Source organism: Phyllostomus discolor, chromosome 3, assembly GCF_004126475.2.
Source record: "Phyllostomus discolor isolate MPI-MPIP mPhyDis1 chromosome 3, mPhyDis1.pri.v3, whole genome shotgun sequence".
Lineage (NCBI taxonomy): Eukaryota > Metazoa > Chordata > Mammalia > Chiroptera > Phyllostomidae > Phyllostomus > Phyllostomus discolor.
In genome coordinates this window covers 175,698,183-175,709,112 of record NC_040905.2, presented here as the reverse complement: position 1 = coordinate 175,709,112, position 10,930 = coordinate 175,698,183, and positions in this window count along the sequence as shown.

Sequence of the window (10,930 nt, the reverse complement as noted above, 5' to 3'; positions counted from 1 at the left end):
AATTCTTAGAAACAGGGAGTAGAATGGTGGTTACCAGGGGATGAGGGAGGGGGAATGGGAGATGCTGTTCAACAGGCACCAAGTTTCAGTTATGCAAGATGAGTAAGTTGCAGTAATCTGCTGTATGACACACTGCCTATAGTCCAGTATTACATACTTAAAAACTGTTTAGAGGATAGAGCTCAAGTGAAGTGTTCTTGCCCAAAAACAAATAAACAACGGTGCAGGAGGAAACATTTGGAGGTAAAGGATATGTTTATTATCTTGATGTTGGTTATGGCTTCATGGGTATATGCATATCTCCAAATTTATCAAGTTGTATTCACTAAATATGCCCAGTTTCTTTTGTGTGTATCAATTACACTTCGATAAAACTATCTAAAAATACTATACATATTGCTTTAATTAGAGGTAAGATGCTGAATAAATTTGAAATTTGGTTATCATTCATTTTGGTATCTACTTTAAAGTATTGCTTATATTAAATTGAATGAAATCAATAAAAGGAAAGAAGTCCCAAGGCTTTTATGTAATAGGGTTTCCAGTTCAGGCCCAGGCCAATTATCCCTCTGACACCTGCAATTGGCATTTTAAATGATCAGAAAAAAATTGCTGCTAGAGATGGTTTTCCAGAGCCAGCTTGGCTGCATACCATGTCATGGTCTCTCCAGAAAAGTATATCAGGAGGAATTAGATTAATTTTTAAAGGCTCTTTACCCTTGGGTTTACTGTAAGAATTCATCACCTTAGCACCTCATGTTTATTAAATAACTCCATGTTTTATATATGATGTTTATAAAATTTGGTTGTGCGCAGGGTTTACATTTGACTCGCTCCATGGTTACACGAGATAATTAGGGTGAGAAGATGTTAACAAGTTAATCAGTAGAGCCCTGATCTTAATAGCAAGAGAGATTTAGTTCTATGCCATATATAATTTTCTCCAAATATTTAACAAAATAAATGAAAGCAAGGCCTTTACCTTTAGAATCTGCAATCACAGAGAGATTTTTACATAAACATGAGATACAGCTCCAGAGAGCGGACATTACAGCTCAATATCACTTATTACAAAGAGAGTCTTTCTTGACTTTTCAAGTTTAACTTAACAGCCCTGCTCTTGGTGAAACCATGACTATTAATATTTCTACTAGTGCTGCTCTTGGTTTCTATATTGTATCATACTAGTATATATTTTATCCCACATAACTCCAGCAACCCTGTTAAGAGTTACAATTCGGGTGTTACTGTGCTCATTTTATAGAAAAGGAAGCTGAGGCTCAGAACATAACACCTTGCTGGGGAACATACAGACATACAGAGTGAACAGAAGAGGAGGGATTTGAGTTGAAAATTTGTGCCGGAAGTCCCCGGCTTGTTCAACTACACCCCCAGTAGTATTCTCACAACTGTGCTGTGGAGCATAGCTCCACGTGCAGTCACTTGCCCCAAGTAGACACTAGAAGATGTTACTGAACTGAACAGGAGCACAGATGACCTGCACAACAGAACTATGGCCACATTTTCCAATGCTGGAGGTATAACCATGGGCAAAGCAATTAGGACCCAGCAAGACACACAAGTGTATCCTCTGAAATACACAGTCTCATTGTTTGTGACATTCACCTTCTCAGTGGCTCAAGTTCCATGGCTTCAGCAAAGGACCAGAGACAAAGCAGCGGGAAATCTCTTTCCTCTCTCCCTGCTCCGCAGAGAGCTCTTTGCTTGGGAGGTGAACAATAATGCTGAACATGGGGAGGTGACACCAGAGAAACTGGTAAAAGCAAAAGCATATTCTAGCTTAAAATTGGCTTTGGGGAGATAACTGACTTTAAAAAGTCCAACAAATAAAAGCAGTTATAAATTAACAATAATGATTAGGCATCAAAACAGTTTCTCACTTTATTCTCAATTATAAAAACTAAGAGTCATACTATTGCTAATAACTTAGGTGTAACCTCCCATTAATTCAGAGATGACACGCTGTATCAGACCTTCCAATTTTTCCATGGTTAACATCTAACGAATATGTTTTCCATCCATTAGGATATTTCTCTTTGTTACATACAGATAATTAATTATGAATTCCTTACAATTAAAATTTTAATGTTTAGTTATTTGACACACTAGTGATGAGATTACAAATTTAAGAAGAATGAAACCTATGAATTGCATTACAGAGAGCAAGTCTTGCATCAGTCAAATATTTTTGATATAGTAAGGCTTTCTGTTTCACTGATAGAAGGTACAGGATACCTCAGTGATCTCCAGACCAGAAGCATCTATGGTGCATAAGATAACATAAATTTCTTCCTTTGCTGCTGCCTAATTTTAGCTTGCCAAATGATAAGCCATTTATTACTTCTTGAGAAATTATTTTCCAAGAAAAGATTGCCTCATTTATTTTGTTTTACATAATTTAAAAAAAAGAAAGAAAGAAAATTCATGACCTACAGGAGAATGAAATGCAATTAGGAAAAACAATACAATTTGGAAATGGAACACATCCTTACAGAAGACATAAGAAAAAAACTGCAGGTACATTTTATATGTGCTAATACAGGGTATGGGTACATAACACATGTTACATTTGTTAAACATGTATACATACATAGTGGGAAATGCCATGACCCTTTGTTATCCAGAGACAGAGATCAAAGGAGGGCAATTATCCATCCATTCCGTCACTCAATAATATTTGAGTGAGTATATACTGTGTGTTGAGTGAGCACTGACAGACATGCCGTGGAGAAGCTACAACCCCAATAACATTAACAAACCCACTTCCTCTTTCAACTAGGTAATTTTAAACAATGCAAACAGCTGATAGATTCAAGAATTATGTTGTTTACTTTATTAAAAAACAAGTGTCAGATTCTGCACCACCACCCCTGGGTCAGGAATTGAAATTTTTTGTTTACAGCATAAAATAAAAACAACAGTATTTGCATCCTGTTACCTCTGGGGGACTAAAACATAGTGGCCTTTAGCTATGGTTCAGGCAACGACGCTGCTTTCCCCTTCAACCATTTATAACACTGAGCATTATACTCCTTTGGAATTAGGAGCCATAAGAGCAGGAAGACAATACTAGAGGTAGTATATTAAAACAAATTTCTAATTCTGCATAACTAGCATGCATTTACTTCATTAACTAGCAGTTACATTTCCCACGCCTTCAATTAGCACTGGTTTCATTTTAAATGCTATCAGTTAAGACAGGATGCGATAAGAAAACATCATTGCCAGGCAAGCATTCCTCAAACAAAGCTGATTTATCTCTTTGGCAATTCATTAAAATGCAAAATATATTGAATTGATTTTCAGCACTTTCAGGCAGGAATGTTTCTAATAATGTTAATTTGCAAATTCCCTCTTCTTCTTTTTTTAATTCTCTCTGCTGCAGTCGCCATGTTCAGCCGGAGGCTATTTGTATTGTGCAGACAGAAAATGAACAGTGAACATTTATTTCTCATATCTTCTTGAGAAACCTGAGGCGCATGAAGATATTTGTGCTGTAACAGGCATAGTCAATCCCCTTCACTCCCTTTAGTTGCTATATATCACCAGCAAACTCCCAGCTAGTCCTGCTGTAGCAATTAACCTGCCAGAGCTCTCTCCTGTCAGGCTCCGTAATAATAAACTCCTCCCCCCACCACTCTCCAGAGAATCAGAGCTATAGATTCTGGCTCTGCAACTTCCATAGAGGCTGAATTATTCAGAATCAGCATGATTAAGAAGATGACATGGTATTAGTTAAAAAGACATACTTTTTTTTTCCCCCTGACTGAGGTTTAAACCTATTAAGGTGGAGGCCACTAATCTTTCCCTCTTTGGTGCACAGTTCCTAAAATAGGACTTCTTGAAAGACTATTTATAATACCTTGTCAATTTCCAAGTTTATGAATAAAACTTGTAAATACCAGGAGGGACGTGTCAGAGTCAAAATGCACAGCTCACAGAAACCCAGGAACTGGCTAAAAATATTTTTACGCCAAAGAGACAAAGGAAGCTGGTTCATTTTGAGTAATTGGTCATGTTTCAATTGTTATTCTTAAAAGCACAGGAAAAAAAAAACTCCATGTTTGCCGTTTTTTGGGTCAGTTTCAACTGGACCAAATTGTGATGAATTATAAATTAAAAATCCGGATATACTATCTGTCACATAACAAGTTGTTAGACTCTGGAAATAGCATATCCCTAACAATAAACCTTGTCTTTATAAGGATGGCAGTATTATAAATGTCATAATGGATTGCAAATGAACCAGCTGTTTATATTCTACTCTAGTACATGAATGAGAGAAGAGCAAGCCAGAAAATAAAAGGAGATTGAGGAAAATTTACTAGTACCAAGTCATGGGGGAAAAAAGCTCAAGGAACTCAATTTTTACGCATTCCCATCCAATTTACCCTTGCTGGCGACTTTTAGGAGGAAGTGTAGCTTTTGAAACCAATTGTATTATTCCACTTTAAGATGCCTTCTAGTATATTCAATAGACCCATCACAGTTACGTGTTCCTTTTTCGTTCTCAAGCTGCCCTCACCATATGAGATTGGTTACTGTCAGAGGACTTTCCGAGAAGGATTTGAATGCAATTTCAAAGGCCAGACAGGGCGGCTTTCAAAACACTGCCGGCTTAGGAAAACAGGGTTAGTAGCCCAGAAGGGATGAGATTCTGGCTTTCTGTTTCTCATTTCATTCATTTCACTTCAAGCTAAGCACCTTTTGATCCCAGCCCAGTGAAACTGAGGCAGCATGGCAATACTAAGTGAATGACCCCACCCACCCAGAGCTCTGCAAAATAGCAATTATCTGAATGCATCATTGCCAGCATCATCCACAGTAGCCCATGGAGACAGGTAATTCCCTCTGAGCATAGAAACACTTTGCACTTCTATGTATGATTAAATCTAGGTCCACCCATGAGATTTCAACAAATGGCCAGGCCACTCACGGATGCTTGTTGGCAGATTGCCGTTTTCTGCACGTCAGGTATGAATCATATGTGTTTGTTATGCAAAGATCCTATTTCAAGTTTCATGTCCTCTTCTCTCAGCCAGACCTAAAAGTCAGCAAAGGGATGCAGAGGAGGGGTACAACCCGGCTTTACAAATTAAGAGTGTTGCTTTATGGGGCATTACAGCTACTCTATTTAAAAATCCAATCCAGAAGATAACATTACCACTTGTTAAGTTTACATTTTCACATAAGGCACCTCACCCTTGGCTGCAAGTCTCTTATCTCTATAATATTCATGGAATGCTAGCTTTTAATTAAACCATCCACAACTCTGTGTGACTCAAAGTATATATTTTACTGCTGTGGGAACCAGTAGTCAAGGAAAATTCTATATTTTAAATTTATTTTTAAAGCCTGAATAGTTTTATTGCCAATGATGTCATGCACGGTGCCGTCCTATAAAGATGACTCAGTTTTGTGTTTCCAAGAGACACGCTGATCATATCAGGGGTCTCAAAAGTTCATGAGATTCTTGACTTTCACAGATATACTATTCAGAGATTTAACTGTCAGAACCCCTTGGAGGTCTGTGATATGTAATCATCTGTCATTTTCCTCAAGCAAAATTTCATGCACATGCATGGTGGATGTGGAATGCAGAGGCGAGTCACGAAGTTACTGATTCCCCCAAACTGACCATCCATCTTCTTCAAATACAATACACCATAACTCCCTTGACATTTTCTCAGTCCCTTTCTGAATCTCTCTTTGTTTCCATCCTGTAAATTTGAGGTCTGAGGCTACTAGCTTATTCTTCCCACTCTCCCTACGCCATCTTACTCCAACCCAGAATCTCGTTCTTTGTCTATGTTGATGACTCTCAAATTAAAATCATTCACCCACATCTTGCTCCTGAAACTCAGAAGCATGTATGCAACAGCTTTCTAGCACTCTGGGTAGCCTGTAGGCACTTAAATTTAACATATCCAAAAAGGAATCTGTAATGATACCAGTAATATTTAATATGGACTTAATGATTACACTCATAATCTTTACAAAAACCCTGTCAAGTAGAAGACTGTCACACTTCCAATTTGACAGGTGAGGAAGGTGGAGTTTGAAGAGGTTAATTGTCAAGGTCACCTAGTTATAAGGAACTAGGAATTGCACCTAAGTTCGTCTGACCAGAGTCTATGTTTTCAGTCAGGACCCTATGCTGCCCAGCCTGGGTTTCCTTACTCATTACCATATTTCATCCTAGTGGCCCTTTCCCGTTCCCACTGTACAATCACTCCTTCGGGAATGCCTTTTCTGATCGCGCAAAGTAACTTGGGTTTCTGGAAGTAGAGTTCTACAAATACAAAATATCTTTTTTTTAGATGACCTGCAATTATTCATTTGATTTTAAATCTTTTGTATTAGCCTGGGAAATACATAGGGCAGATACAGTTGGGAAAGCAAGAGAGATAAATGAGTAACAGAGAATAGTGTAGCAGAGAGAACAGCAAGTATAAGGCCCCATTGGGAAAGGCAATAAAATAAAACTGGCATTCTCAAGTAACAGAACGATTTCCTTTAAGGTGAGATCACAAAGAATGACAGTGAGGAATGACAAGAGGGGACACTTGAAAGGTAGACAGATTCCAGATTATAGGGGGTTTTAGAGGTTCTATTAGATATTTGAAAATATATTCTAAGGATAAAACAAAAATTATTTAAGCAGTGGGGTATGAAAACCCAAAGCTCATTTACTTAGTTAATTCACAGTCATTGACAGACAAAGCCAACCTTGGAGACTGAAGGATCATAATTGTTTTCCAATGCATGAGAGATATTGATAGGAAAGGCAGAAGGAAAAAGAGAAGTTGTGACTTTTTTACTTATGCATTAAAAGGCCAAGTACCCCAGGGTATCCTCTAAAGGTAAGATATTAAGACATTAGGACTTATGTGTGTATATACATATACACACACACAAACTGATTAAATGTATAGCCATATGTTTTAAAATATATATCTCCTATGTGATATATATACACAAATGTGTGTATATATATTTAATTAATAGATTTTATTCTAGAACAGTTTCAGTTCACACCAAAATTGTGCAGAAAGTATAGAGAGTTCCTATATACTCCCCACTCTCACTCACACACAGCTTCCCCTACCCTCAACATTATTATTATCACCCAAGATCCACAATTTACATTAAAGTGTCATAAAGAGTAGTTTCCCCACACTAAAAATATCCTTTTCTTCACCTGTTCATCCCTCCCTCCTCTTCCTACACCTGACAACCACTGGTATTTTTACTGTCTCTATAGTTTTGCCTTTTCCAAAATGTCACATTATTGGAATCAAATTATGTAGCCTTTTTAGACTGGCTTATTTCACACACTAGCATGCATTTAATATTCCTTCATGTCTTTTCATGGCTGAATAGCTCATTCCTTTTTAGTGCTGAATAATATTCCCACAGTTTATTTATCTTACTAAGGATATTTTGGTGGCTCCCAGGTTTTATCAGGTCTGAATAAAGCTACTAAAAACAGGCTTGTGAAGATTTTGCGTGGACATAAGTTTTCAACTCATTCAGGTAAACTTCAAGAAGCATAATTACAGGATCATATAGTAAGAGTATGTTTGATTCGATGAGAAACTGCCAAATTGTCTTCCAAAAGCAGCTGTACCATTTCGCATGCACACCAGCAAAGAATGAGCATTCATGTTGCTCCACATTCTCATCAGTATTTGATGATGTCAGTGTTCTGCATTTTGGCCACTCTAATAGGCATCAAATATCTCATTGTCTCAAGTAAAGATTCCGTAATGATCTACCTCCTCACCTCCATGTTGGGAATTCAGTGGAGAGCATCTAAAATTTTTAGAAACCAAGAAATAACTGGCAACCAGTTGATTTCCATGAGCGTATAAAAGGAAATACTAGGAAAAAAAAAACGGTTCAAACAGTTGAGAAGAACTGCCTGTGAGGAGTAGGACCCAGAGCTTGGGAAAGGGTGGAAGAAGAAACTTCTGTTTTTCATTGACATTCCTGTGGTATCATCTGGCTGTTTAAATTGTGTACATATATTGCTTTAATAAAAATTAAAATTAGATTTAAAAATAAAAATTTTTCCTAATGATTATGATGTGGAGCATCTTTTCATCTGATTCTTGGCTTTCTGTACATCTTCTTTGTGAAGATGTCTAAGTCTTTAGCTCATTTTTTAATAGGGTTGTTCCTTTCTTTATTGTTAAGTTTTAGTAGTTTTTTTAATCAAATATGTCTTCACAAATATTTTTCCCAGTCTGTAACTTGTCTCCTCATATTCTTTTTGTCATATTTTATAGATATTAAAGTAAGTTCCTGAAGTCCCGCTATATACTTAGCCCCATGGAGCATCTGGGTGTGTAGAGCATTCAGAATCCAATGAACAACAACTGAAATAATGTCTCTGAAAGCTGACTGTGCAAGGCACCATCTTGTGGTAGGTGTTGTAGAGAGGCATGTTTACTATATCATTTCTGTCCTCAAAATTTATAGTTACCAAGGTGGGGGAAGATAGCCCACAAACCCCCTTTTAGGCTTTTTATTAAAACAGAACAGCAGTTTTAAAAAGCAATCCCCAATGTCTTGTTTCTGTCTCCGTGTGCCCAAAATTAGTGCTCATTACTCTTCCCTTAGAGAGTTCATCACCCTAAATACATCCTTCCCGACTTCAGGGACCTCAGCGTTCCTGAGGAGTTTTCAGCTAAGTAACCTCCTATCATTTGAGACTTCACCTCTTTCCCCTGAGTTCACCCTTCTCTTTATTCCAGAAAGACCTTCTAACACAATCCTAAACCACATGGACTCCAATCCAATAACCATGAATACCCAGTTCCAGAATGGCTACAGGAGAAATTACTACTACAGGTTGCAGTTATCTGGGAAATTTTCACAGAAAAGAAATTCAAGCTCAACCTTAAGAAATGAATGACTTGGCAAGAAAAGAAAAAAAAAGTATTAGAGAAATAAAAAACTTACCAGGAAGAACAAAAAGACTTAGGGACTGTTGGTATATGCAACGCTATCAAACTGGACCAAGTAGCACATGCAAATAGGAGCCTGGTGCAGACAGGTCTGCAAAATTAACCTGGATCTATGTAATAACACTTTTCCTTTAGATGTTCTAGAGTGCCTTGCACTTGTGCTGTCCTGTCATGTCACAACAAATTGCTAATATTGACTGAGTACTTATTAGGTACCCCAGGCACTTTCCTAAGAGCTTTAATGCATAGAACTGCTGCACCAGGTCTTCAGCAGGGAGTCTGAGTCTAGATTTCTACTTCATAACCTCCATACTTTTTATCAATTCCTTAACAGAGTTGCACAACAACCCATTCACTTTTTAAAGCAATAATAGAAACTATTGTGGGTATGTTGAATTCTACTCTTTTTCCCTCTTCTGAAAATCTTCTTACAAAGTCCATTATTGAAAGAGGCAAATCGGAAAGGGTCATACAATTTTAAAAGCACATTTACAGCATTGTATTATTGGTAATGTAACAGACTACCACAACTTGGTAGCAGAAACAACTCAAATTTATCTTATTGTACTGTAGGTTTGAAGTCAAACACCAGTCTTTCTGAGCTAAAACTGTGTCAGCAGGACTGTGTTCTTTTCTGGAGGCTCAAGGGGAGAATTCATTTCCTCGCCCTTTTCCCTCTATAAGAGGTTGTCCTAATTCCTTGGTTTATGACCCTTTTCTCTACTCTTAAAGGCAGCAGTGGCAGGTTGAGTCCTTTCCACATGGCGCCATGCTGAACTTCCACCTTTCATTTCATCTTTCTTGGACTTTTTCCTCTTCTATTTCTTGCACTTTTAAGGATCCTTCTGGTTATATTGGACCTACCCAGATAATCTCCCTATTTTAAGATGAACTAGTAGCAATCTTAATTCCTCTTTGTCATGTTACCTAACACATTCACAGGTTTTAGGGTGAGAACACAAAGGGTATGTTCATCTTTGGGGAGCATTACTCTGCCTACCACAGTGCTCCTTAGATATTAGTTATTTATTAGAGTTTAAATGGAATAAGAACTTACAAAAACATAAAGCTACTATCAGTGAAATGATCTGTGAAATCTTCCTAATATTTTACAACTGTTTTGCTCCCTCTTAATTCCACGGCAACACTTTTTCTTAGTAGCTCAAATGTATGAATTCTGTTTAAGTTTTTAACTTAGCTTTCATAGAAACAAAAATTCTTATCTCTTCACATGCTTATGGGGCCTGAAATTTTTACAATATTTAATTAAATTCCAAAATGACAGGGATAATTATACCTCAGACAAATGCTTGGGGAGAAACACAGCTGATGGTGGTAAACATAACTCAGCAGGAGAAGCAGAAGTGATTGCACTCAACAGAGGGACACCTACTCATGACAGGTACACAGAATGCAGTGAACATCCGTCCCTGTGTTTTGCAGCGAGAAAGGAGATTGTCCATTCATCTGAGAAACCAGCTGAGCGGAAGTTTTTAAAGAAAGCTTCTCCTCTCTTGCAAACAACAGAGTGCAGACTATGCAGGCAGACTCAAGTTCTATTCCCTTCTCACTCCTTCCTTACAAGTTGGGTGACCTTGAGCAAATTAATTAATATCTAAGAAGTTGGTTCTGTTTACTCCACTGCCAAATAAGGGTTAAGTTACTACCTATTTCAATGTGTAATGATAAGTCCTAAAGTAGGTGTTACAGGTAAAGGTCTTCACTGGGTAAGTATTCTGTCAATCACAATATTTTCATAGTATTTCCCTTACATCTTTGAATAAATTCCTAGACACGAATTGTTGAATTAATTGTTTAAAAATTTCTCAATATTTATATATAACTATACCAAAATAGCCTCCCAAAATATATATACCAATTTCATTCCTAAATACAATGTAGGATGATACTCATTTTCTTAACAAACTTGCCAAGCA